The sequence below is a fragment of the Cyrtonyx montezumae genome, unplaced genomic scaffold (genome assembly GCF_038088225.1).
Source record: "Cyrtonyx montezumae isolate F1298 unplaced genomic scaffold, pur_monq_1.0 scaffold_8, whole genome shotgun sequence".
NCBI classification, from domain to species: Eukaryota; Metazoa; Chordata; class Aves; order Galliformes; family Odontophoridae; genus Cyrtonyx; species Cyrtonyx montezumae.
In genome coordinates this window covers 22,284,445-22,297,111 of record NW_027072089.1, presented here as the reverse complement: position 1 = coordinate 22,297,111, position 12,667 = coordinate 22,284,445, and the positions used below count along the sequence as shown (strand labels likewise).

General features: G+C 40.3%; 1 protein-coding gene across 1 annotated transcript in view; it reads right to left on the bottom strand.

The window, feature by feature from the left end:
• TRIQK (triple QxxK/R motif containing) overlaps positions 1–12,369 on the bottom strand; it is a 61,225-nt gene extending 48,856 nt beyond the window's left edge. Inside the window, exon 1 of the mRNA XM_065753684.1 lies at positions 12,340–12,369. The gene's annotated coding sequence lies outside the window, so the exon portion shown is untranslated. The remainder of the gene's footprint in view (positions 1–12,339) is intronic.
• Positions 12,370–12,667: the final 298 nt, after the last annotated feature.

Genomic DNA, 12,667 nt, shown 5'->3' with positions numbered 1-12,667 from the left:
GACCACAAGTGCATTTAAATCTCAGTGCACAATTCTTGAACGAAACACAGCCTGTGTCGTTATTAACAACAACAAAACTATTATGTTAATGAAATAGATATATAACATGATTTACTTTAAAAATAATTTTAAACAATTACATACAGGGACTAAAGCACAAAACCTTCACTTTATGCATTCAAGGTATTCACTACTGCCACCCTACTCTGCTTTTCTGTCCACCTAAAATGCTCCTGTGAGACCCTATCAGGGGTGCTGCGTCCAGTTCTGGGGCCCTCAACTCAGGAAGGACATTGATATGTTGGAGTGGGTCCAGAGAAGGGCTGGAGAAGAGAAGGCTTCAAGGAGACCTTATAGTGGCCCTGCAGTACCTGAAGGAGGCCTGCAGAAAAGCAGGGGAGGGACTTTTCATAAGGCCAGGTAGGTTTAGATAAGATATGAGGAATTCTTTACTGTGAGGATGGTGACACTGGCACAGGTTGCCCAGCAAGGCTGTGGATGCTCCCTCCCTGGAAGCATTCAAGGCCAGGCTGGATGGAGCTGTGACAACTTGAGGTGAGGGGAGGTGTCCCTGTCTACAGCAGGGGGTTGGAATTAGGTGATCTTAAAGGTCCCTTCCAACCCAAACCATTCTATGATTCTATGGTGCAACAGAAATAATTCATAATAATAAAGCTTAAAATGTATAATGACTTAGATACATGTGTATGTACAAACTGTCTCAGCAGTGATATCTGACAACCCACTATGTCTGTATTCTTCAACAGCAAGCTGCCTCCATATTAAGAGGGCACCTTAAAACAATAAAGCAATTGGTGACTATTTTTGTAGTTGAAATAGAGTCACTTGAGAGAAACACTGATGAAAATGAACCATTACAAAATGTAAAAGCACTGCAGCATGTCATAACCGAAAATGTAGGTGAAGATACTATGAATATCTGCATATATTAAGAACCATTATCTTTAATTACAAATAGATATCAAAAAGGCGTTTTTTTTTCCATTGGAAGCAAGGCAGTTTAACAGTCTCAACCATAACTCAATCCATTTTTTTTATTCAAAGCCTACTATCAGCAAAAGAACTGGTTTCCATTAGTTATTTCCATACATCACAGTTTAATAAATAATTCTATGTCCCTTACAAGTCACAAGAGAAAAACATAGCATTTTATCCTCCTCAGATTAAAAAAAATATAAATCTAAGGAAAGCATCTGATTCTCTGGGAGCATCAAGTTATTCCAAGGAATGGCTAGCATTGCATTTAAAGTGATGAGAAGGCATCTGCAAATACATATTTTAGATCTCATTGCTGTTGGTTATTTTAATTGGCTTTTTGTGTACAAACTAAGCACAGCATCTGAGGTCCATGCAACTCAATGGAAGAAATTTAATAAAAAGAACCAGCATACCAAATTGCAGGAATAATACAGCTGAATACTTCAATCACACTTTGGTCAGGAGTAAGAATTTTAAAAGCTTTACTAGTATTTAAAAATCATTCGCTGGCTGATCTAAACATGTCTTATAAATAAGTCTTAAAGTACTCCTTACTGTATTTCTGAGAAGTTCTTCCCCAAGGCTGAGAGTATTTCAAAAGAAACAGCCCTTTGCCCTAGCGCTTCTTGTAGAATCTAGCATTGCTTGGTTATTTTTTTTTTAATAAAAAGGATTTAACACATTTTTAGTTTAAGCTTGGAAGTAAAGGATGTCACTTTAAGTTCAGCTAATTTTGGAAAAATTAAACAACAAATAAACCCAAACAAAATTGTATAAATTCAGGTAGAAAAAGCGTTGCTCAAATAATCCTAACATTGTAGATGAGGAGAACAAACACTGTTACACATCCCAGGATTACATCCATCTGGGAATTACAACATTTTTTTTCTGCCATATGTCAGGATGTTTGCTTCATGTAAAAGTAGGACCAAAACCTCCCCTAGGTACCTAGCATTTGGTGGGATCAATTAGGCCCAAATATTTGCATTTGCTCATTTAGCAGAAAGTCTACTTACTTTTGCAAGGTGTCAAATGTTTTCGAATATCTGAAGAGCTGAAAAGGCTGTCATTAAATGTGTTCAAGATAGCAAGGAAAAATAGTGAAAGCGTTCAAGATCGCAAAACTCAGCTAAGAGTTTTTGAAAGACTTCACACTCATGTAATTTTTTTTAAGCAAAAAGACTCAAAATTGTCAAGAGGTTCCTTCATCACAGAGAAGAGTTTGCCACAGCTTCTGCAAGAAGAACCAAAGTGTACATGGCCAAAACTCACTTTTAAAAACTATTTAGGCAGAAGATATTTGTAAAGGAATTGGTTTTACAGTATTTCTCACAGAAAGCACAGCATTTTGCAGAAGTTTGTCTCTGTTTGGAGAAATGCTATATACCTTGCACTTACTTTCCATTATTAGGATTTGTTATTGCTCTTCAGAACCAAAATCCCTACTCATTTCAGAGCTGAACAGAGCCATACCATCTGTGAAATATTACACACATTTTAATATGAAGACAGATCTTCATCCGAACAAATTTAAAACTGCAAACTTTCAAAGCCGAAAGTTTGGGGTTTTTTGGGTAAGAAAATATGACAGCACTGGTGCATCAAGGAATTCCCTTGAAAAAGTTCAAGAAGGAAAAAAACATTTATGTAGTTCACTTCTGCCTTGCCAGTTCAAAATGTAGTATTTCCAAGAGGAAAGAGCAATCCGCACTACAGGGAAAATTATACGATAAATTACACCATATGCAGCTTTTCAGAACTAACATTCTTCTAATTATCATAATCTGTTTAAACTTTTGGGGAGGAGTTATGGTAGAATTCAGAGGTAAAAGGGTGGGAAGAAACCCAGGCAGGCACCCAGCCCATCTTTAACTCTGTCAGTACAGCTGAAACTTCATCAAGTCACAAGCAACCACAGGAAGCAATTATTTGTTCTGTCTCCCTAAGTGAGGCAGAAGCAGCAAAGGTTTGGAGCTACTGCTAAATGCAGGCAGCTTGATTCCCCCTTTGATCACCAGCACACACACCTTCGGCATTCATCTCTTTTGATGAAATAGGGAATAATTTAAAGAACAGGTATAAAGCAAGAGGTCAAAGACCTCATATTTAAAAATCAGCTATGTCTGTCTAAGCACTTCACTTTTAATACGTTATGGAGTTAGAATTCTTGCATTTTGTAGAGCACCATGTGGTGTCACTGAGCTCATATTCCTAAAGACCTCAGAAACTCTGTTTTTGCCCTGCTGGATAGTAGAGAAGGGGAAGAGCAATTTCTTCTTTCCCTTCTTTTAACCAGAAAATAATCCTCTATGCCCTATTTCATTGCTTTTAGGAAGTGATACAAATATATATTTCCAGATGTTACTGATTTCCTGATTTGCCAGAAGTCACTGCTTGCTAAAAGTCTCAGTGCTTTAATAATCTACACTTGCTAATTCCTCATTTGAAGATTTTAAGCTTAGCCTCATCTTTGATGAAACTAAAATTCTTACTTCTTCCTTAAATTAGAAGAAATATTTAAGAGAGTAATTATATTTCAGTGTATTCACCTTACACTTGATGTCACAACCACCCAGAGGACAGAATGTCTGATTCACGAACCTTTCAATATAGTGAAGTGGGATATGGTTTTCAGTGAGAATAAAAGTAGTAATTTTTGAAGCTATACATGTAGAAAAAAGAAATTCATATTGGTAATTTTTTTCTCTTATGTTGTACCTTCATATGTTCTGCTACATACTACACTGCAGTGTAATACACTGTCTCATCACACATGACTTCATGCCATGATAATTGCTAGATTGGTCACCATTCTTATACTCAAATGATTATCTCATTTCTAACCTTGAGCAAGCACACAAAAATGAAAGCAGGCTACACACAGCAGCAACAAACAAAATTTCAGTACACACAGATCTAATTGTAACACTTCAGCAAAACTGAATTATTAGCTCTTTTACAAAACTCAGTATTCGAAAGGACTTAAGAGGTAATCTTTCCATCCACTGTTCAGAATGTTTTTTTTTTTCCTTTCTGAAACTACTGCGGCTCAATAAGTATTAAATAGACTGATCTATGAATAAAGAAAAAGTTTTATGTCCCTTTTGCTGTCTCATGTTGTACTAGGCATTCAGGAAAGTGGCTCAGCTTAAAAAAATGTATCTATTCCAGTTACCAGGTGACAGAAATGTTTAGAGTTCTAATTTGGTGGTTTTAGCATCTACATTTTCTACTACTTTTCAATAAGTGATAAAAGAAAGAATAACCTGTTCATCTTCCCCACAAAGATCAAAAGATGAAACAGCTATGTGTTTCCTTAGCATAATGCAATGTATCACAGAATCACAGAACTGTAGGGGTTGGAAGGGACCTCCAGAGATCATGGAGTCCAACCCCCTGCCAAAGCAGCTCCCTAGCCCAGGTTGCACAGGTAGGCGTCCAGGCGGGTCTGGAACGTCTCCAGAGAAGGAGACTCCACCACCTCTCTGTGCAGCTGTGCCACTGCTCCGTCACTGCACTGGGAAGAAGTTCCCACACACGTTTGTGCAGAACTTCCTCTGCTTCAGTTTGTGGCCATTTCCCCTCATCCTATTCCCACACAGTGCTGAGAAGAGTCTGGCCTCATCCCTTTGCCTCCTGCTCCTTAGATATTTATAGATGTGGATCAGATCCCCTCTGAGTCCTCTTTTTCTCAAGGCTGAACAGACCCAGGTCTCTCAGCCTTTCCTCATAAGGGAGGTGTTCCACGTCCTTTATCGTCTTTGTAGCCCTCTGCTGGACTCTTTCCAGGAGATCCCTGTCTTTTTTGTCTTTTCTGGGGAGCCCAGAACTAGACACAATATCATTTTTTGTATTTTTTTCTTTAAAATGGTGAAAACAGTAGCAGATCAGAAACTACAGTACGTAGGACTAACAGAGAAAACGTAATGTTCAGCCCTTCTGCACTTCATAATGAGCTCAATAGTCAAGCTTAGTGAACAGACCCATAGATGTTAGTGGCAGCATTTTTTGAAACAAGTACTACTCTATTGGCTTTGAAGGATTAGGCCATAACTGGGTGAAGAGTTTAATATGGCTTAAATAACATTGGTTCAGTAGTTTTCAAAGCAGCTCAAAACAATAGCCCAAGCACACTGCAGATTACATCTAAATTGCTTGAGATTTGGCTCTCTTGAAGACTAGAGAGTCTATTAAAGGCAATGGTTTTTAAGATAAAAAATAAAGTAGTTGCGTACAGGATATCATCTCTTGAAGAGGTTTATATTCTATTTGGGCAAAACAGTGTATATAAAACTTCAATATCCATAAAAAGTCTGAATCTTTAAGAAAAAAATTGAGTTAGGACTGTATATATAAGCATACACGTGCAGGATAAAACCCTCATATATGGAAATTTTTACCGACTACAGAAAATGGTAAACTTGTTTTGCCACATTTTAAGGCAAAGAAAACAAGCATAAAATGCAGCTGGGAAGAATCATCATACAGTAGAACATCAGTTGGAATAACACTGAATTGTGAGAACATTGGAAAATCCCTGGTGCAACCACCTGTGCACAGCTGCCTGAGTCCTTTTCACAACTTTTCCTGTAAGACCACAAGATGGGAGAAGACTGGGAACATGGGGAGCAGATGGAGTCACAAACCCCTTAAGTATGTGTCTGTCACAAGAAAAAAGAAATGGCACTGCGAAGTTCACTGTCCAGGAGAAAGCCAAAGGAGAGAATGGCACCAACAGAGATGCACATGCAAAGACAATGTAGTCATCTCGATGGCTGAATCACATGAAGTTGTATTTCTCGTAAATATATCAGTGTAATGCAATACTAGGAAGAGAGGGATACACTGCCCAAAATAGAGCCTTGTAGACTGCATAAAACCAACAAAAACCACTTGAGAATGCAGCAAGACAACATCAGACTGGCTTTCATGAAGACAAACAGATTCAACACCAATTAACATAAGAAACTGCAGGTTGGTCCTTTTTCTGGAACAACTGCTCTGTTCAGTCTCCACTGCACAGCTGTACACACTGCACATCTTTACAAGCAGACTCAAGAAGTTTAAGGAGAGGTGGATTAATGTTGAGAAGGAGTTTGGCTCAGTTGCTTCTACTTGAAAATTCTGTAACAGTTTAATTATTCCATGCACTAAGCTTGACTGTCATCCTCATTGCTTCCACGCTGATTTTGCTTTTTAATAAGGTGAGTTAATGCAATTCTATACTAATATTGTACATCACAAACATCTTTCCAGCTCTTGGCTCTCTCCAGTACAGTGTTCAGGTCAGGATGCTCAAAACCAGGCAAACTTGCTCAGAGAGTAGAGCTGCTCTGAACTTTTTCTTACAAGTACCATTCCCTCCCCTTGACAGTCTCCTCAAGATACAACACAGATACTATAGAGTCCTTCTATGGTCAGGATAGAGAATTGAACACAGTCTATACAATATACATGACTTGTGTGCAATTAATGACAGAATGCAAGCGCTTTGGATTCTTCACTCTGCTTATATGGCTATGTTTTAGTACTGTACCCACATTTAGATCATAATTTCCATGGGTATATATATAAACATACATGAAGATAAACAGACTCTCTTCTCATGTAGAACTGGAAGAATGTATTCAGAAGCTTCACTTTGTAAATCATTTCAGATGTATTTTACTGAAGTCATAAAGGATATTAGCAAGTGCACTGGGACCTTTTGTTTTAAATTATTACGATGTGTTACTTTAACAGAAGTTACAAACATTATTTAACCCCACTGGTGTACTTAAAATGAAAATACTTTGAAGCTTTTCTTTAAATAGGTTTTGTCTCTATAGTAATCATTTTTCCAGAATACCCTCCTCCTACTTAGCCTGTTAGTCTGCTTCTTTGTATATTCAGAAAGATATTGAAATAACTTGGACTTTCAGATCATCCTATCTTTCAGGATAAGAAGGTAAATATTAAACTAAGAATGCTCTATTAACCTTTGTACTCCAAATTACAGAAAGATTCATTCACAAATTAAATGGTATATGCCAAAAAATTCCAAAGAAAGCAACATCCATTCTTGATTTGAACATTTTATGAATGCAGAATGAAAAAACTCAAATTATCAGCTGCTGAAATTCTTTGTGCTTCCACTAAAATCATACTTAAATTTAATCACACCTAAGTGTAAGGTTGAAAAAAACAAATTATATGAAGCTTTCCATGAGGCATTCATACAACAAAAAAGAAAAAATACCTTCCCCATCCCACATAATGAAGAGAAATGACAAAATCCCAGGGGTGGAGCACTGGCTCACCTAGCACTCCCACACCACGTACATATAAGTGGGCCTCTGCCACAGTTGGCAAGACAGCTATGTAAGGGACCTTGCTGAAGCCCTGCATGGTAAGGTAGACACGTACTCACAAACATTACAGCAAGCTTGAATCCACTTTCAAGCACCACTACCATTAGCAGCAGTAAGTCTGTGTCTTCAACGTTCTTTCAATATTTTTTCAGGACATGTTTTTTGGAGAATTTAGAACTCGATACAGAATCCCAGCATTGGTTCTGCCAACAGGATGTAGCTTGCTTTCTCATCTCCACCCTGATGTCCTTCAGCCCCTTTTGTCAGTGCTCTCTGCCAGAACCACCTCTGGTTTTAGGAGCACACTCAAAGGTAACTCTGGTAGAAGTCCCTGTGAGCTCTCACGCGCTGACAGTGGCCCCCAGCCACTGCTTCTGAGTGTTGGCAGCTACCCAGCTCTTCATTCATTTTATTATTACTATACAGTCCTTGTTTTTAAATTAATTTTGTTTTAATAACACTAAATCAATGACCTAATAAAATTTCACTGTTAGCTATACAAATAGTGTACTTGCAGTCTGACAGCCAAGACACAAGAACAAAACAAATAATCCATTGCTCCAGGTTAACTGTTTCCTTTTGGCAAGGACGTCAGTAATACAAAACTGGTCTTGCAATAAAGTGATGTAATCTTAATTGCAGGCAGCTTAATCAGCTCCACACACAATGAGTTCAACACTAGAACTGCCTACTGGACAATTTCTGTGGCATACCTTCCACATGACAGAAGGATTTATGAGCTTTTAGGCATGATCACTTCTAAGAGCAGACAAAATCAGGAGGAGATGGCAATATGGTAAAGCGACGCAGTGGAACATTCTCCATGCTGATGCAGTAGAGTAAAAGATGGAAAACATAGGTTATCAAAAACACGTTCAGAGGAAAGTCTCGTGAGCAGTGGTGCATACCTCAGAGGCTTTACAGTTCTGCTGCCCCCTGTGTCTAAGACGAGGAAGAAAGATGGGATGCACTCTGCCCTGGAAGCCCCGTTCACAGTCCATGCATCAGCTTCAGCTACTGAAAAGCAGATTTAAGTTAAGGGGAAAGGAAGAAAACTCCAGTGACTGAGATGCAAGGATCATAGGCTCTTCCCTACAGACTGCAGCTGGAGCTGGGGAGAAGGCGACCAGCTGGCAGCATCTTAAACCCAGCACCGAAGGCTTCCAGAGCACATCTGTCAGAGCCAATAATGAATAAATTTGAGCATATGAGTTTGTAGAATTGAGAACTTCATATGTACAGATCACAATGAAAACACAATACACGAAAGCACAAAAAGCTACAAAGGCTGACTGATAATGTAAATGTGAAAGGGAATTACCATGGGTAAACTTAACCTTTTCTTCATTTACATCACACAGCACAGGCAGAAAGAAAACAATTCAAACTTTAAGATCTACTACACTTCCAACCCAATTTGTTTTCCCCCTCTCAGAACAGTTCATAACATAAAAGGTTACCGTTTCAATTTTTTATTTTCAATGGAAACATATGAGGAAAAAGGTGGCTTTCTGGATAAAGGCAACCAACTACAGGCAATGTAACTTAGTCTTTTATTTTGTTGCCTTACTAAGAATAACAGCATCCATTCAACAGCTACAAACTGGCCCTGCCTACAGAATGATGCACTTCTGTTTGCCCTCTGGAATTTAACTTCCAATACTACTTTTTGCATTGACCTAGTGCTAACCTTTGCTCTTCTACTCTCTCATGTTGCCATTTCTGGTATAAGCACCTTCTCCACTATAAGCTTCTGCTGTCAGAACAGTTTTTTCTCCATTTATTCATTTCATCAGCAATTTCTGGATTTCTATTGTAGCCTTCCTTTCTTATCTAATTTTCCTTTTACACCTGCTACTGGGCTTACATCCACTATTTCATCATACCTTATCTTGGTTTTGATGGTAACCATAGTGGGGCCCCCAGTACAAGAAAGATACAGAGCTGTTGGAGCGGGTCTAGAGGAGGGCCACAGCGATGATCAGAGGGCTGCTGCACCTCTACTGTGAAGGAAGGTTGAGGGAGCTGGGTTTCTTTAGCTTTGAGAACACAAGGCTCCAGGGAGATCGTACTGCAGCTTTCCAGTACTTGAAGGAAGCTTATAAGCAGGAGAAGAACCAACTTTTTACATGGTCTAAATAGACATAGAAGGAATGACTTTTAATTTAAAGTGAGGACAATTATTTACCCAGAATGGTGACACACTGACACAGGCTGCCTAGAGAAGCTGCAGGTACTCCATCCCTGGAGGCATTCAAGGCCAGGCTGGATGGGGAAGACTGAACTGATGGGTGGCAGCCCTGCCTACAACAAGAGGCTAGAGTAGGTGGCCTTTAAGGTCCCTTCCAACCCAAACCATTCTCTAATTCAATAATTCTATGAAGAATAATGTGAAGAACAATCACGATGCAAGAATAAACAATATTTTTAGTCTTGTTGAAGGACAGAAATAATAAAAAAAGAGAACTAGCACTGTTCATATCAAGAATTTTTTAAGTGTTTACACAGTGTGTTCAATAATAGGGGTATCTGCACACTGCTTCTGATAAAAAAAGCACCCAGGGTACCATGACATTTTCCCTTGACCTCCTAATATAGTTCTAAAAAGAATATAACTGAATTGGGAATAGGCACTGAGGACAATTTGAAAATATTAAAGCTGCCTTACTGCAAACGCATGCAATTACTCTTTCTTCCTCCATAGGAGCACCAGTGGCCACCTATGTTTGCCATTACATTAAATAGATTTCCTTACTAAATGGCAAACACATTTTTCTGGAACCTTCCTTCCTTTTTATCTTCTTTCCAGAGGGGGGAAATAATCTTACCTGTTTCTTCCATGTGTCAAAAAAACAACAACTGCAAGACCAAAGCTGATTATCAAAGAGCTACAACATAAAACGTGTTTCTTCATCTCTTCTACAAACAACACAGTGATGTTTATGTTATGCATAACATTGCAATGATATACGAGTTCATCAGCTTGCTAACTAAAAACAGTTTTACTGTGTCTGTGATTGATAAAACTGTGGAAGTATTAAAACATTAAAAATGTTAATCTTTGTAATAATCCTCTGAAAAGTTTTTTTATTAATTTAAACCATCGATCACTTTAATATTTAATCATCGCAGACTTCATTTGAAATGAGAATGGCCATCGCACTGAAAAGCACTTCATTCTTTATTTTAAAAAATGATCAGCTTGTATATATTCTGTAACTCTCTTCACCTTTCTTCCTCAGTAAAAAGTACATCTGCAAGAAGACAGTGGAAAAAAAAAATCCACAAAAGCAAACAAACAACAAAAACAAAACTTCATGAAGTAGAGTTTGTGTCACAAAATACATACTCTCACAATCCTGCTTCCTAGGAGTAAGTTTATTAAAATATGAGCATTGGAAGAAAGTTGGAATATTGAGGGAGACAACTGTTCCATGTTCATTAAGTGACTCCTAACACAAAAACATCAGTTTACTTAGGTAGAATCAGCACCTGGAGTGCCTTTGCTCTCCAAGATAACAGCAGCCCATTTAATGAATTTATTTTGAAATAAACTTATCATCTCATTGTGTAACATTAGCTTACTTTAGGAATATATAAAGACTTCCCAAAGCATTCTAACCCCTCCTATAACTCAGTTTTTGTCCAAAGAAAAGAGATTGATTTCTGTTTTGCAGAACTTAATACGTACACATACATAGACACAAGCTAGCATGTATATAGAATCAGTGATTTTGGAAGGGACCTCTTGAGGTTATCCAGTCAACCAGTTATCCAGCATGTTCAAGCTGATGGAGCAAGATTATATAGATGTATAAAATACACTACAGAAAGGGTTTACATGTTTAAACAATAACAGAAAAAAAAGTGAGACAAAAAGAAGCAAGTTCTAGAAGGACAGACATGCACTACTTCACGATCAGAGATAATCATGTAGACAAATGCACCTGACAACTGTCCTTTGCGAACAGACATGTTACTTTCTCAACAACCACGTATGTTCCTAGCCCTTTTTGTACAAAGTGATTCAGACAAGTAAAATATGCCAAACAGCACCATTTAAGAAATAATTCGAATTGCACCTTAATTGTAGATGTTCTGCAACTGTTCACAACTTCCTACAGTTTTCCACCACAGAATACCCAGATCACTATCAAAGGCTGGAAGAACTGGTCTTTATTAGCTCATGTCCACTGATCAGAACACAAGGGTAACTTTCAACTTCAGAAAAGAGCCTGATTCTTAACAGTAAAGAACCTGAGGCCCATATATCATTAATTTAACGTGTGTCAGTGTGTGTGCCAAATCAAAAGCTCAGATACTTCATACTTTTAATGGGGTCTTCTGATATAGCAGGCTGTCCTTATAACTACTTAGGATGACGAAACACGAAGCAGTTTGAGCCACACAGCTACAACTAAAGTTCACGGAAACCTCTGCCAGCGCTTCGCATTTAGAAGCGCTGAGGTTCCCACATTTCCATCCAGGATTTTCACAGCTGAAGCACGACCATCTTGCTCTGCGGAAAACACAACAGAGTCCAACGTCCCCGGCATACATCACACCCAAAAGGTAAACCCCGCGTGCTCTATAAGCCACGGCTCTCGCGTCCCCTGCCCCACCGTGAGCCTCCGGCTCTGCCCGCCGGACCCCCCCTCCCACACTCAAGATGGCCACGTAAGCTGCAGCCGCTGCCCCGTCCCGCCCCCTCAGCGCACGTCCCGAGGGCGGCACTCCAGATCGGCCCGCCAGATTGGCAGCGCGTTCCAGCCAATGGCGGAAGCGAGCGCTTCCTGCCGGCCAATGGCGGCGGAGCCCCGCGGGCGCCTGCCCGCAGGCCAATGGCGGCGTCGGAGGAGCGGCGGGGCAGCGCGCCCGCGGCGCCCGGCGGTTGGGAGTGGGGGGGAATGGTTGCCGTGGCAACCGCAGGCCTGGCAGCGGCGGCCCAACACGACACCCGCCGCCCCTTGCCCAGCCCGGGACGCGGTACCTGGGGCCGAACGGCGGAGCTCCGCCTCCTCCGTCCTCCAGCGGCGGGGCGGTGTCCTGTGCCGGTGGGACCGCCGCCTCCGCCCCGCCTCCCGCTGCCGCCCGCCCCGCCAGGCGGTGGCTTGCGGCCTGCGAGGGGCCGGGGGTAGGGTACCCCGCCCCGGGGCAGCTGTGGCTGCAGCTGTGATGGAGAAGGTGCCCTCTGCCCACGGGAACCCCTCGGTGTTCTCAGAGCGGTGCTGCAGGTGCTGCTGGGCAGCGTGTCTGTATCCCCGCTCCTTAGAACCATAGAGTCATTAAGGTTGGAAAAGAGCTGTAAGGTCATCTAG